The sequence below is a fragment of the Lynx canadensis genome, chromosome A1 (assembly GCF_007474595.2).
Source record: "Lynx canadensis isolate LIC74 chromosome A1, mLynCan4.pri.v2, whole genome shotgun sequence".
Taxonomy (NCBI): Eukaryota; Metazoa; Chordata; class Mammalia; order Carnivora; family Felidae; genus Lynx; species Lynx canadensis.
This window is the reverse complement of record NC_044303.2, coordinates 118,314,936-118,331,752: the sequence shown is the minus strand read 5'-3', so window position 1 is coordinate 118,331,752 and position 16,817 is coordinate 118,314,936.

The window sequence follows — 16,817 nt, the reverse complement described above, 5'->3', positions numbered from 1 at the left end:
CTGTCCTTTCCGGGTTCACAGTCTCTTCTACAACAGCACCCTTGAGCCTTCTCCACCCTCCTTCCTTCCATCTTTTCAACTTCCAGAATGAATGAGAATGAAAATGAAACCAGCTCCCTGGTTTGGCATGTACTTTAGTTCTGCAAATAAATAGGGGGAAAGATCTCCAAGAATCTCATGTCAACCATAAAATATGCTTGTGAGGAATACTGGTTTCCTCGGAGACAAAGAAAAGAAAAAGCAAGCGCAAAGTGCACACCATAGAAGGTTCAGGAGATGGCAGCAATGTGGTTTCAGCTCTGCAGGTCCAACTTAAACAAGAGAGCAATGGACCAGAAGGAAACCCTGTCTGATAGCCATTAAAAAATTCCACTGCCTGGTAAGAAACAACCTATTTCCTGCGAGGTGGGAAGCTGAACATGCCATCAGTCAAGATGCATAGCAAACCCACCTTGGGAAAGAATCCACCGGTCTTACAGTCAAATGATCGTATTTCTACCCATTTGGATTTTGCGTAAAGCTACCTATTACCTTGGTTTTCAAACTGTGTTCTATCTATAGCTATGCCCAGTGTGTGTTTGTTCCTACCTCCAGGTCCTGCCTGTAGATTGGGGTGTCAGATCAAAAAAAAAAATAATAATAATAACAACAAACAACTCAAAAAGCTTGAAAACCACTAGCATAGCAAAATAGATTACATGGGTTTTCAGGTGCTTGGGCCAAGGCATAAGATGAAAATAGAAGGAACAAAGAGAGGAAATCACTCAACCTCAAGACCACATCAGCTTGGTCTGAAATCTTGCAAAAGATTGTTAACTCTGGCAGTTGCCAAGTATTTGGGCCAGGGTAGGGAGGGCTAGAGGAACACCTTTTTCAGGGAGACATTTCCACCCTCTTTCTATTCTCTTGATTTATATAAAGTGATTTCTCAGAAAATTATCAGCAGCTGATACAAATAATAAGGAAACCCTCCAAAGACAGACTCGGCGGTTTGAGCAACTCAGGCCATATGAAAGGCTTCACAGGTCTTGAGTTCCACAATTATTTTTAATTGCCTTAGCTAATCGTCTCTGTGACCTCCTGTCACTCTCAACGTTCAGTGAATAGCCAATACATGGGCTCTTAAATCTGTGCTATTGAAGCAGACCCAAGAAGCTCCCTTAAAACCCAGGTGTGCAGTTTTTCAACAAGAACCAGGGGCGAGGGAAAGGGTGTGATATGTATTGTACCCAATTTATAAAAAGAATTGTCAGTTTTTGGAAAATCTTATCTAGTGTAGGTCTTGGCTTCAAAGCTTTCTAGGAAGCAACCTAAAAACATCAGAAAAAGGACAAGTTCTGGACCCATCACTTGTGGACCAGCAAGAAGAGCACAGCCGTACAAAACTGAGGAAGAGGAAAAGTAGCAATTATCTGCTGCCCATCTGCCCCCAGCTCCCACCTTCCTCTTTCAGCTTCCTGCCTGGTGATTTCTCACATACTCAACACCGTCATCCCCACCATCCTCACCCTCATGTTTGAGCTCTTATTATGTGGCTGGCATTATATTTTACAGACACTACCTCATTAATTCTTACAGTATACTTACAATGTGGATACTATCACTATCAGCATTTGCAAGTGATAAACCTAGTGCCCCCAAATTTTGGACAACAACCCAGGAGACAGCTGGTAAGCAATGGAGCAAGACTCAAAGTCACTTCTTTTGCTCCAGAGCCTGTATACATAGCCAGCATAAAGAGGAAAGGGGTGTTCGTTCCGTTTGACAAATGAAGGTGACCCTGAGGTATGACAAGGAAAAATACATAACAAGGTTTAAAAACTTGACATTCGTGGGCACCTGGGTGGCTCAGTCCATCAAGCGTTTGACTCTTGATTTCGGCTCAGGTCATGATCTCATGGTTCATGAGATCTACCTTGCATCGGGCTCTGTGCTGATGGCACGGAGCCTGCTTGGAATTCTCTCTCTGCCTCTCTCTCTTTGCCCATCCCCCACCTCAAAATAAATAAGCATTAAAAAAAAAAAAAACCACCTTGACATTCATATAAAGTTAAGCCAAAGCAGATTCAGTGGTATAGAAATATTATGATTTGAGGGGATTTCAGTATACAAAGCAAGAAATTTACAAGTATTGAGATTCAGTAAATTAAAAAAGAAAGAAGCCTTTGATTTCTTTAGTGACATAATGCTGGCAAGCCTTCTCTTTGAAGATTTCTGGCCTCGGACAGCAATATGCAAGGCACATAAAAATATGAGAGGCATATTAAAGAGTTTCCCTGAAACTCAAATTGTTTCAGTACACTAAGTTGCCTGAGAGACGTCTGTCAAAGATGACAAGAGAAGAAGGGAAAACTGATAATAACATGTCCCTTGGTGTCATCTTTGAAGACTTTTAAGAAGTGGTAAATTGTCCATTTAGAAGTAATCACTGAGGAGTTTTCATTAAGGGTATTAAAAAAAAATCAAACCTGCATTTATTCCAGTATTTCAAAGATCCAGTGAAAGGAAAATATTCCCATTGCTTATTAACCTCTTTTCCCTGTCTCTTCAGCACCAAGCTCATTGGTTCAGGAGTATGCAGTCGGGCATACACAGAAACAGTAAGAAATGGCAGTGCACGCATTTGTTACCTGCAGAGATCATTCATGTTAGAGAATGCTTTCAAGATTATTAGGATGTTACTGGTGAGATATTAAGGTGGACCACAAATGATGCGCAGACCTTATGCTAGGCAGTACAGGGCACCAAAGAGGTTATATAGCAATTTGGTGGACAGGGCAGAAAAGCAAAATGCCTTAGGTTTGACAGGTATCACCAAAGTGACCAGACTCCTTCTGTCTCTGAAATAGAACCACAGTCTTCGTCACTTAATAGAGTGGGTGGGTTAGATTCCACGGACGGAGGCTCCAACCTCAGCTCAGATAGAAGGGAAAACCAATCCCTCATCACATGACAGAGACAAAGTCCATTAGGAACCCTCCCTGCATACAGTCAGGACATCCTCCACAACATATGAAGTGATCACAAATGAGCAGATTTGGGTATTCATGGTGACGTGGGCATACTCACACATCACGTCCAGAATTCTCCCCCATAAGCATCTTTGCTGCAAGCATTTTTAAAATGTTTTTATTTATTTTTGAGAGAGCACATGCACGAGCAGGGGAGGGGCAGAGAGAGAGGAGGACAGAGGATCCGAAGTGGGCTCTGGGCTGACAGCAGACAGCCTCATGCAGCGTTCAAACTCAAGAACCATAAGATCATGCCCTGAGCTGAAGTCAGACACTTAACTAAGCCACCCAGGCACCCCTGCTGCAAGCATTTTAACTACAAGCATTTTTACCGCAAACATTTCCACCACATAACTGATCAGCTGTAAGGCAATTTTGCCACAAAAGATAAAATCAGGAAAAATAATAGAGTGACATGTATCATAAACGACACAATGAGGGGCGACTGGGTGGCTCAGTCTGTTAATCAGCGACTCTTAGTTTCAGCTCAGGTCATGATCTCCCAGTTCGTGGTTTCGAGCCCCGCACCTGGCTGACAGTGCAGGGCCTGCTTGGAATTCTTTCTCTCTCCCTGCCCCTCCCCTGTTCGTGCTCACTCGCCCTCTCTCTCTCTCACTCTCTTTCTCTCAAAATAAATTAAAAAAAAATTTTTTAACTACATAATGAAACACGAAAAATGAATAACAAAACTTAAGACTTGATCTCAAAACACAAAATATTCGAATACATTCACAACGTATAGTGTAGATTCATGGTAGCTGTGTACAAATAACCAATTTTATTTTGTCGACTGCCCGTAAGCATGTGTCTTCAAAGGGTTTTGTCCATAGTATTATATGTTATTTTTCTGCTTGTTGACTCATCTCCTCACTCTGCATCACACTTTTTCCTCTAACATTTCTTTCTTCATTAAGAGAGGTATCACTTTCTTGGGGCACCTGGGTGGCTCAGTCAGTTAAGCATCTGACTTCGGCTCAGATCATGATCTCAGAGCTCATGAGTTCGAGCCCCGCATCTGGCCCTGTGCTGACAGGTCAGAGCCTGGAGCCTGCTTCGGATTCTGTGTGTGTGTCTCTCTCTCTGTAGCCGCACCCCCCCGCCACTCGCTCTGACTCTCTGTCTCTCTCTCTTTCTCTCAAAAATAAATAAAAACATTAAAAAAAAAAAAAGAGAGAGAGAAGTATCACTTTTCAGATACTCGAATGCTTATTCGTACCTGAGCTTTGTATTATATTGTGAAAGCCTTCTACACTGGTGCTTGCTCTCGGTGGACTATCAAATTGGAATGTTGATAGACATTCTACAGTTGAGGAAACGTGGGTTCAAGACTCTGCAACAGTGTATAGACCATTATGATGGCTAAGATTTATATAATATAAAAATAGGAGTACCATGTCAAGGAGAAAAATGAAACCAACCTGTCAACCAGTTGATTAACCCAACCAACTGTCAAACCAAATTGTCAACCAGGTTATTTTTTATCTTTTAAGGCAAAACTGCCTTCCAGCCAATTGGTTATGAGATAAAAAATCTTGTGGCCAAGATGCTGCCTGGAAATTCCCTAGAACCTTCATACACAAACATTCATACACACACACACACCCCAAAATTTGGGGTAATGGATAAAGAAGACCTTCTTAAATGAAATTCTCTGGCTCTGTTTATAAGAATAATGTATTTCTGTATCACTTACATAATGAGAAATAATTTTAAGATCTTTAAATATATCAGGTACATCCTTTTTAGCAATGGGACTCCCTCCCCTTCACATACAAGACACAAAATAAAGTAACTCTCCTCCGCCACAGGAGACTGCCAGCATAATTTCTCCATTCATTCACTCTTTCCACGATCATTTCCTGGGAGCCTACTGCATGCATAGCTGTGTTCTATGAACTAGTCTCCTCTTGGAATAGACCCTCTACTTCAGAGTTTCTTTATTTCCTGATACTCTCCAGAATTCATCTCCTAACCCCGAACTTTCTTCCACCCGGGTCTCCCAGGTCCATGAGCTCTCGTTTCTGAACTCGTACCCCAAGTCTCAGCCCTTGCCAGGAGTTGTTCTTCCAGGCACTCAGCTCCTCCTCAACAAATGATAACACAACCATTAGCCTCTGTACCCCTTAACTATACTTATTCCAACTGAGACTGGACAGGGAGCATTCATTCCCCTGTCTACAAAGGTTAGGCATGGGGAGGGGTATTCGCCACCAGTCGCCCCTGCCGCATCTCATGGTAGAAAAATTCACAGTGAGACACAGATCCCCATCTGAATACTGCCCCTACTCCTTGCTATGCACAGAGACAGTGGATGGTTATTTTGAAGCTTCAGATCTGCTAACCTCCCACCCAGACATCTCTAGGTTCTGCTCCGCCTGCAGCTGGAGAGAAAGGAGACATCTGACACTAATGAGATTTAGTTCTCATCTCAGCTTTATCATTTCTGCCAATGAACACTTTCCAGGCCAAAGCTCAGCTCATTCTTCCTTGATTTTTTTTTTTTTAAAAGTCCTGTGGACCTTGCACTTGAAGGTCAGTTCCCATTAACTTTCCTTTCTCTAGTCTGCTTCCAAAACCAAGCCATTTTGCAAAAGCAAAATCCCAAGTGGCCTGGTGGTGGTTTGGCAAGTGGCAGATTTCTCCGGGAGAGGGAGAGAATTTGTGGGTAAAGGGTTAAACATTAACATGCTTCCCTGGAAGGTCTCTTCTATCGTGTTAATGGAACCCAAGTGCAAACCTTGGCAGGAATTGCACATTAGCTCATGACAGGTGTAGGCTTCATGCTGTTTGCTGCTGCATTTCTAGCAAAAAATCAGGGACATGGGGACCACTCCATGGCACAGTAGGCTGGAACAGATTGCTTTGCAGAGATCTCTTCTGGCTGAAATAATTCCCTATAATAACTTCCTTGACACGCTGTTAGGATGGCCTATTTCCAAGGTAATGGCTGATGCACGAGGATATAATAGACATCATCTGTGGTCTTCCAGAGACGAAGCTGCCAGAAATACCCTGCCGCATTCTTCTAAGAGAGGCGTTCACCCATCCAGCAATGTTTACTAAATTGTGTCCCTTGTTACACACTCCCCAGAGGCCTCCAGTTCTTTCTACATCATAATGTTCACTTTTGAATCTAACTCTGAGGCCACGAACTCAAACATCTATGGGAGCAAGCCAGATACATAAATGACCGAGGCAGGCAAGTGACAAGCAGAGAGAGTCTCTGCCTGTCTAAAGGGAGAGGCCACTCGCTTCTATGCAGTGCTTTTCACTCCAGGATGCCCTTCTGGAAGAACTCTTTGCACATCTCTTCTGTTTAAAATTAAGCTCCGAAACAACGTCCTGACACAGTGTCAACCTGATCTATATCCTGGGCTGAACAGTGTCCCACCCCAAATTCGTGTCTACCTGGAACCTCAGAATGTGACTTTATTAGGAAATAGGATCCTGGCAAATGCAATTCCTTAAATAAAGATGAGATCGTACTGGCTGAGGGTGGGCCCTATATCCAATGACTAGTGTCCTTATAAGAGGAAAGACACAAAGACACACAGGGAGGAAGACGCTATGTGAAGACAGAGTCAGAGATTCGAATGATACATCTACAGATCAAGGAATCCCAAGTCATAGCCAAGGACTGTCAGCAACTACCAAAAGCTAGCAGGCATAGAATCACCAGGCTGAAGGGGGGGACTCCATTAGATTTGCATTTACTTTTAACAAATTTTTTTTGACATACAAAAGAGCAAAACATTTCAGCAAAAAAGAACAAGAACAAATGTGCTTGTGGGCCTCTGTGCTCCATCATCTGAACTATCACAATGACCCCAAATCTATTCAGGCTCCTTTCAATCCACTCTCTATACTGTAGCCAGAGGGATTTTCTGAAAACTCAAATCCGATGATGTCAACCATCTCCCTCCAATCCCTTGCTCTTCCAATAAAGACTAAAATCTTTACCATGGCCCACAAGGCCCTGCACCCTCTGGCCCCTGCCCTCTCTCACTCTCTGTCTTAAAGTCTCACAGGCTTCTAGTGGCTCATGCTCCTTGTGTTCTCTTTAACCTCAGGATCTTTGCACCTGCTGGTCCCTCTACCGCAAGTATCCTTATCTCCCCCACCTCCACAATGTGCACGTACACATGTTCACACACATGCTCATGCATCTATATGCCCCTTGCACCTGGCTAATGCAAGGATGCTCACTCATTCTTCAGCTTTCAGGTCAGGCATGGTTGCCTCAGGAAAACTTTCCCAGACCTCCTTCTCTTCAAAAAAATTAGTCCCGTCTCATTCACATACTCCCATGGTACCATATCCCTTTGAAATTTAGCAACTCCCACCTAAATGTGTGTGATCGTCTGATTCATTCTGGCCCCTGCACTGGACTGTAAGCGTGTTACCTCACACCTAACGTGGTACCTCCCATACAATACGGTCTCATAGGAGGCATACAGTATTCTCCCTCCAGGGAGTTTGCACACTTCCCTCCTCCTCCTCCAGGTTAAACCATCTCTAGAGGCTCTTTACGCCACTAGTCCTTGGCTCGTACTTTCACGAGAGTAACCATTTCACACTTTGCACTGTTCTACGATGTTCACGTCTGTTTACATCTTCTGACCGCTGACCACAATGCGAGCAGGGATCACACCATGTTCGTCATTGCATCACCCAGTGTACGGGATGGATCCCTTGTCATACTTACAAGTATTCGTTGGATTCGTAAAGGCAGATTTTAAAACTTTACCGTATAATAATTGTGAGGAGGCCTTACAGAGATGTGTGGGATGGACAGACAGGATGGCAGAGCTGTTAAGACAGGAAGGTGCTCAGGAATCCAGGCTCGAACCCGCTTTATGCTACTTCTATGAGATTTGGGACCAGTTAGTTCACCTCACTGTGTCTTAGTTCTTTACCTGGAAAATGAGGATAAGAACAGTACCCGCAAGAGAGTGACATCCATAAAGACAGAAAAGGCGCACAACGTCTTAGAGCAGAGTGGGCACGGGCATACTCAGTACATCAGCTGTGGTTAGTACTAGCTTTTGTTGACAGAGTGAGTGAATGCTCTTGTTTACATTAAAAAATATAATAACGAGGGGGCACCTGGCTGGCTCAGTCAGTAGAGCATGTGACTCTTGATCTCGGGGTCATGAGTTTGAGCCCCATGTTGGGCAGAGAGATTACTTCTTTAGAAAGTATAATAATTAGAGCAGTTAATGCCATCTAAGATGGAAATACTTGAAAGTTCACGGAAAGGCTTCAGTGGAGAAGCAACAATTCAAGAGGAAAAAAAATTTTAAAGGTATTGACCTAGTCCCCAAAAGCAACAGAACGGAGAGGGGGCAAAAGGCACAAGTCAGGGAGGGCAGCTTTGAACAGGAGGGCTACTTCTTTGCGATGCCAACTCTACTTTTTAGGAAGACCTCATTTGAAATGCCAGATTTCCCACTACATGGATTCCAGTCTGGTGCAAGTACCTTGCTCAGATGGGTCTGCACTCAAAGTGGTACCAGTTGTTCTCAGCTGGGGGCTCTTCCCTACACTAAGGACATTTGACAATGTCTGGAGAAATTTTTAACTGTTATGACTGGGGCGGAGAGGGGTGGAGCAGGAAAAGGGGAGGGTGGGCAGAGAGCAGCTTGCTCCTGGCACCTGGCAGGTACAGCCCAGGGCTCTGGACATAGCCTACAATGCACTCGTCAGAACCTACAGCACCAACAAAGAATTTATCTACCCAAAATGTCCACAGTGCTGAGGTGGAGAAACCTAGCTCTAGATAATGACATTTCAACATCGCAGAGTGCTAGCCACAAACATCACGTTACAGGCTTGGGTAATTTTGTGTTTGTGATGTATCAGCTAGCCCCTGTTGCCTAAGAAGAGCCTTCAACAATAATCAGCATGTTTTAGGACTTTGTAGACCATTAAGTACTCTGCCTGGATCCAAACTAAATATCTCACCTCTTCCATCCACCCAGGTCCTGAAATGCCCTGTTGTGGCCACTGTCCTTCGGAAGAGACCACAGAGCCTCAAGGAGCTCCAATCTGTTCAGTGCCTTCAGGAAATGTGGGTTAATCACTTCAACCTGCATCAGTTTAACAGGGATTTTTCTGAGACCTGTTTATTGTTCCGCTGCTTGGCCTCTCCGGAGTTATCTATGACCGAAGTCTTACATTTATTTGTAGAGTAGAAGGTATATTTTTACTCTCACATCCCTTCCAAGTCCCTGAATTAAATTAGTATGAACTTTCCAAAATAAACTCACCTTTGAGTTGAAACCAAGCATGGAAAGTTTCAGTCCAAAAGGATACCTTATTGGAAAATTAGAGGCAAAGGAAAATGAGGATTATAACGAATATTTTAGTGTAACTTCAGCACTCGAAGTTACTGAGGATAGAGTATTGGTTATATAAAAGATTCTCCAACAGATTTGATGTACACAATCCAAGATTGACATTCAATTCCCTTTCCTTCAGACTGGAAGAAAAAGCAACTGGAAATAAACAAAATGGAAAAAGCAGCACATGTGGATCTAATTCTGCACCATGTCACTGGTTAAAACCCAAGGAAAGAACGCTTTATCAGAATGAGAAAAGGGAAACGATCGATAATAGGAAGGAAGATCTCCGATTCCCTCACTCCACAAACATAATATGTTGGATCACACCTACAGTCTAGTAGCATTTGTCAACCACTCCAAGTTAACATTTTATGTGAATGGCCACCGTGGTTTTTCCTACAGAAAACTGTTTTCAGAACTCTAGGTGATTTGTAATATAGACAGACGTTAGGGCATTCAGTGCTTGTTTTTTCTCTTGATTCTCAACATGAGAAACTATTTCCCAAGGATGGGCAACACTTAGAAGATTCAAAATCTGTATAATTCGAAGGTAGCTACCTTTGCAATAATGTATTCAGAGGATAAGTGCAACTTGGCTCCCATAAGGCTCAGATAAAATACTACTAGGCAGGGCTCCTGGGTGGCTCAGTCAGTTGAGTGTCTGACTCTTGATTTTGGCTCAGGTCATGATCCCAGGGTCATGGTATCCAGCCTTGCATCATGCTCTGTGCTGCTTAAGACTGTCTCTCTCTCTCCCTCTGCCCCTTTCACCCGCTTGTGCACTCTCTTTCTAAAATACATATTCAAAATGAAATAAAATACTACTAGACAAGGCAACATTAAAACTAGTGCATTTTAAAAACTGTAGAAAAACGAGATATCCTCTAGAGAAAATTATTATTTTCAAAACAGTTTTTAGCAGCAACAGAATGCTTCCACCTTCGTGCCCGCAAAAAAAACATACAGTCTTGGGCAAAACAGGAATACATAAAATGGACAAAAAAGGAATCGCTTTCACAAAGCAGGGGTCCCAGAAGCCCAGCCCTATCTCCCCACCCCAATACTCTTCTTTGTTCCAAATGACTATCCGGATAAATACATGAAAAAAAAAATGGTTTCAAAATTAATGTTTTCCTTTTCCAAAGGATTGAGTTGACATCATTTATAGCTAGCCCTTATTTAGACCACAGGAGCACCAAATCACGTTCTCTTAATTCTACCAGCTCAGAGAAATAGTAGTTACTGGGGAGTGTAATTTGGGCAAGGTGACTTCTGTTTTCACTTTCCGTGATTCTGTGTTAACTTGCATTTTTATGATTTGCCCCCAAAAAGTTTTTACTTTTAAAAAAAAAAGGTATCTTGAAAAAATTTAACATTTTACTAAGTTTCCTTTTTATCTTTTTGGTGACTACTTCTTCTAGATTGTATGCTGACAAATATAAAAGACTACAAGGGACCAGCGCATCTTTCCTGTTTCTTCACCTACAACGTGATCCACCTATAATACACAATTTAACTATGGGGTTAGTCAAACCGATACACCCTATATTTTTTAAAGGGGCCCTCTGCGTTATCTTCAATAAATTTTAAATACGTAATCACTGTGAATGTAAGATGCTTGCGCGGTGATGTCTGCAACCACTGTGTCGGAGTTGATTCTGTTTCTTTGGATGGCTAGACAGAGATCGCCACCTGCCATCATGACTCTACAGACAGCTCTTCCTCCACCTAAGGTATGTCCTTCCTACAAGGGAATGTCCTTGGCACGGGATCATGAAATCTTAACACTCCTAACCCGAAGGATATGTGTATATTGGGTAATTTATGTTTTCAAATAAAACATTTATTAAAATTCACGGGACCTTAAATTTATACTTGGAATGGGAAGACATCTTTAAAAATTTTTTTTCATCAGAAAATGATCCCCCAAAAGGCATGTAATCACCAAAACGGTAATCACCACCTCAAATCTGTAATCCTGCCAAAGAAGCCTGCACAACAGGAGTAGTCAGATGACAGGGGTTTGCGGAAGCTCACGTTCCCTAAAATATCCTTAGCATTCCTCTCGAAAAAGCATAGGGGAAATCAAAGCAGCTGAAATTGTGGCTTTTTCCTGGCCAGTTCTGTAAAACAATATACCAGGGGCTATGCATCTTATCTTATGGTCCACATTTCCAGTGAAGACGAATACAGAAAGTACATTTGGATTGGCACATGGTTTGAAGTATTTTACTTTAGAGAAAGAAAAGTTGAGCAATCCTGGAAGAACTCCATATTCTTCTTTAAAAAAAATTTTTTTTTTTAATTCCTCTTGAAAACTAGTTACTGCTTCGAGCAGGAAGGAAAGGTTCGGAACAGCTGTCCCTGAGTGAGTCGGGAGAATGTTAATCACTGTCCCTTCTCTCCTTTACTTAAAGATTAGCTCACATCCCAGGCCCCTGCTAAGGGAAATTGCATACACTTAACTCTTGAGACCTACCATGAGGAATATTTCTGTAACAGTAGTAGGACGTCAGCCGGATCTAAAAGACGCTCAAGTCCGGAAATGTACCCCAAAGGCAACAAAAGCCCAAAGGGTCAGCAGCGGGCTGACTGGACATTTGAGAAAGTCATTTGTATCTTGACTTAAGCTCCCCAGGAAAAAGTCAAACTTAACAAAAATGGTTTCAAAAAAAAATGGAATTGACACATACGTGAGCATCTGCAACTTTAGCCAAAGCCTCCTTAGGCAAAGTGCACTTGCACAGACCATGTTAGGTTAAAAATATATTAAATGCAATTTCCTCTGTACACTGTTAAGTGAGGAAAGCAAGATGTAGGGAAGTAACTAATATATAGTCCCACTGTAATAACAAACAGTAATTCTCCCAATCCCGAACAAAAAATTTTTTTTTCCATATCCTTATTTGAGCATAGAGCTAGGTGTAGAAGGATATACAAGCTGCTAATTTTTTTTAATATTTATTTATTTTTGAGATATATATATAGAGAGAGAGAGAGACAGAGCATGAGCAGGGGAGGGGGAGAGAGAGAGGGAGACACAGAATCTGAAGCAGGCTCCAGGCTCTGAGCTGTCAGCACAGATCCAGACACGGGACTCGAACTCACGAACCGTGAGATCATGACCTGAGCCGAAGTCGGACGCTTAACCAACTGAGCCACCCAGGCATCCCCAAACTGCTAATATTTTAACAGGGAGGAGGATAAGAGAAGGGAGGGAAAAGGAGTTAAAAAAAGAGACAGACAGACAGACATTGGATAGAAAAATGTGCATGCCCTAACACTGGATATGTGTACATTTTTAAATACAAGAGAAACATAATTCTATGTTTTTAGAATAAAAGAGGGACAGACTATTGTTGGGATAGAAAAATATTCATGGCAAGAACTAGAAGGTGACACAAACATTTGTTTCCAGGATGAAAACATAGACAATCTTCTTAAAGCCAGTGGAATAAGACATTTTAGCAATATGGAGTATGACAGATTCTCCACCTGTAGGTAATACACTTTATAATACAATGGTTAGATATAAAGATAAACATCAGGTGCATTTGAAAAGTGGGTCTTTGGGGCACTTGGGTGGCTCAGTTGGTTAAGTGTCCAACTCCTGATTTTGGCTCAAGTCACGATCTCATAATTTATGAGTTTGAGCCCCGCTTCTGGCTCTGCACTGACAGCGTGGACCCTGCTTGGGATTCTCAATCTCCCTCTCTTCCTCTCTCTCTCTCTCTCTCTCTTTCAAAATAAATAAATAAACTTAAAAATATATATATAAGTAGGTCTGGGACACTGTGCAGACCGTCAGTGTTCTATGGGATCTAAATGAATCAGATACAGCCTAAAAAAAACTCCAAAGGTTTGCACAAATGGGACAAGAAGTGACACCAGTCCCTTCAGTCAATTTCCTCGGGCACCTGGTGGTCTGGAGGTCTGTGACCTCACAGAGCGCTGGAGATCACCACACCAGATTTGCAGAGCAGTGAAGTAAAAAGCTAAATCCTCAGTACATATAGCAAAACATGTCCCTAAGTCTATCAATATGGCAACAAGATGCTCCCTTTAGATGGTGGATAGGAAACTGATCAGAAAAAAAAGTTTTTGAGGAAATAAAATATTAAAAAATGTAAATGTGACGGAAATTATAAACAGCCTGGAGCTCCTCTCCCTTCGGGAACAGCTGTGTCTGCTAATCCCTTGAGGAGTCCTCCCTGCGATCGCCCTTCCTTCCTTCCTCTGTCTCTCTCTAATAGCTCCCTTGTTCCTGCTGGACAAAACTAGCCCTTTGTGGCTGCTCTCAGAACAACATTAAAAACAGGAATAGGGAAATTGTAAACAGGAGGCTTCTGGTCTACAGGCGAAGACACACACAGGCCTCTGAGGCCTACTTCATGCTAAGCAAAGAAACAGACCTTTGTTGCTAAAGGGATTAGGGCTGCGGGGTTTCGGAGGCGCTGCTGAGGCATTCAGCTGGCCTGAAGTAGGGGCTTTGTAAAGAGATACCTCCATTAGAGGTCTGTGAGCGGAAATCATTCATACTCTTTATACAATCTGGGTAATGTGATAGTGTTGGACTGTTAAACGCCTCTGGTGAGGCAGGGTCCTATCTCCTTGAATGGTAAATTCTTCAGCAGCTAAATCGATGGTGGTATATTACCTTCACTGACTTTGGTTTTGGTTTTTTTGGTTTTTTTGAGGTGGTGGTAGAGGGGGGAGGATGTCTTCTACCGTTAACCCTTAGTGGGAGTGACATTAAAGGATCACCCAGAAGCAGACAGGCAAAGTCTTCCCAAGTCAGCTAAGAGACAGCCACTGAACTTCTGGTGCTGGCATCTTACATTATCAAAAATGGCCCTCTCTCCGCATCCTCTGCACATGGAGACCTTGATCGCTTTGTCCTCACATTCATCATGACGATGGAAATCTCCATAGGTGCCTCATTCCATGCCCTTTAGACTAGAATCCCCCAAACGACCTAACCATTTCCTCTCTATCCTATGCCCACTTTCACCACTCAGCTCTTCCTTGCCTCACCCTCCCTGGGTTGGATGAGTGCCCCTTTCTCTGAGGTCTGTAGTGTCCTGTGCATATCTCTCTCGTTGCATTCCCCATAAACTTGGAGACTCTTTGTATGGCTGCTACCCCAACAGATGATGAGTTCCTGGAGAGCAGGGGCTTATTTATCTTTGTATCTACAATGCCTGGTCCTTCGTAGGTGCCTAGAGTTGTGTCCAGCAGGAGAAGGATGGAGTTGGGCTGCACTGCCTTTAGATCGGTCCCTACCATAGCTGGGAAGATTGTATCTGCCTGTTTTAATGGCTTTGAGGAATTTTTAAAAATTCCTCGTGACCTCTTGTAGAGAACCCAACAGTCTTCAGAAAGCAAGGAAAAAACACTGTGGTCAGTTAGGAAAGAAAAGGAATCCTCCAAGGAAGATGGCAAGAGGTCACTTCCCCACAAACAGCCAGCAGCCTTCTGAGTGACCTGGCTCATCCTGACCCTGCTTCCACATTCTCGATTAAGGGAGTGTCATCAGCAGAATGGAAATGTTCTTTGGGTTCATATTTAGTGTCTCTGGAAATAAATATTAATTATGGTATCAGATGTACACTCAGAAAACTTCTGAGATAATTCCAGAAATAAAGTTCAAACAGTGGGAAGAGATGCTGCATCGGAGCTAAGGGACACTTTACCCCAGTAAGATCAGACCCATCCTAGCTGGCTGACAAACCCATCCTGGGAGAGACTATGGCTCCAGGTATACATGGGTGCTGCGGAAACTTCACTTAGAAGGGGTCCTGGTTGGGGTGCCTGGGTGACTTCGTCAGCTAAGCATACAACTTGGACTCAAGTCATGATCTCACAGCCCGTGAGTTCGAGCCCCGCATCAGGCTCTGTGCTGACAGCTCAGAGCCTGGAGTCTGCTTCAGATTCTGTGTCTCCCTCTCTCTCTGCCCCTCCCCCACTTGTGCTCTGTCTCTCTCCTTCTCTCTCTCAAAAATAAATAAATAAACATTAAAAAGGGGGGGGCCTGGTTTCTGTAGAAGACAAACCTGCAAATATGATGTGGCCTTTGCAACAACTGATAGAAGGCTGATGTCTTTCTCCACTGCTGTTCTCAGTAATCAGGGACATGCTTCTCTATCAGCACGGCCTTAGATGTTATTAATTGTTGGCTCTTGGGGCGCCTGGGTGGCGCAGTCGGTTAAGCATCCGACTTCAGCCAGGTCACGATCTCGCGGTCCGTGAGTTCGAGCCCCGCGTCGGGCTCTGGGCTGATGGCTCAGAGCCTGGAGCCTGTTTCCGATTCTGTGTCTCCCTCTCTCTCTGCCCCTCCCCCATTCATGCTCTGCCTCTCTCTGTCCCAAAAATAAATAAACGTTGAAAAAAAAATTAAAAAAAAAAAATTGTTGGCTCTTTCCATTGTTCACCATTTTCTATCTGGATTACCTCTCTTCTCGCCATTTGGCAGATGCGACTCTGTTCTTACATTATTAACATCACCATCTGCACAAAGCAGTTACATATGGAAGGAAGAAACCAGCAATGAGGCCATGGGCTTTGTCTCCAATTCTGCCACTTACTCAATCACCCATTCAGCCAACAAATGCTGAGCATCTGCTATGTGCCACACACTGGGCTGGGCACTGAGAAGAGAAGCATGACACAGGACTCACTCTGAAGATGGGGAGGCACACATAAACAGAGTGGTGAATACCATGATGGCAAACTGCACAAAACATTCCCAGAGCATTGGGAAGCTGAAGGCATTCAAGGAAGCCCTCCTGAAAGAGATGAGTGCTTAGCCTAGAAGATCCTGGATGGATAAAAAAGCCACAAACATTTGGGAAAACTGCAGATATACGACTACGAACCAAATATCAAATAAGTTTACTGTGTTATTATTAAATTCTTGGGTGTAATAATGTGGTTATGTAAGAAAATGTCCTGGAGCACCTGGGTGGCTCAGTCGGCTAAGCCTCCAACTTCTGCTCAGATCATGATCTCGTGGTCGTGGGTTCAAGCCCCACGTTGGGCTCTGTGCTGACAACTCAGAGCCTGGAGCTTGCTTTGGATTCTGTGTCTCCCTCTCTCTCTACCCCTATCCTGCTCACACTCTGTCTTTCTCTCTCTCAAGAATAAATAAACATAATTTTTTTTTTTTTAAAGCATCCTTGGGACACCTGGGTGGCTCAGTTGGTTAAGCGTACGACTTCGGCTCAGGTCATGATCTCACGGCTGGTGGGTTGGAGCCCCACATCAGGCTCTGTGCTGACAGCTCAGAGCCTGGAACCTGCTTCGGATTCTGTATCTCCCTCTCTCTCTCTCTCTGTCCTTTCCCCGCTCACACTCTGTCTCTTCATCTCTTAAAAAATAAATAAACATTAAAAAAAATTTTTTTAAGGGGTCCTTGTACTTAGGAGATACATGCTGAACTTTTCGTGAAGAGGAGTCATGATAT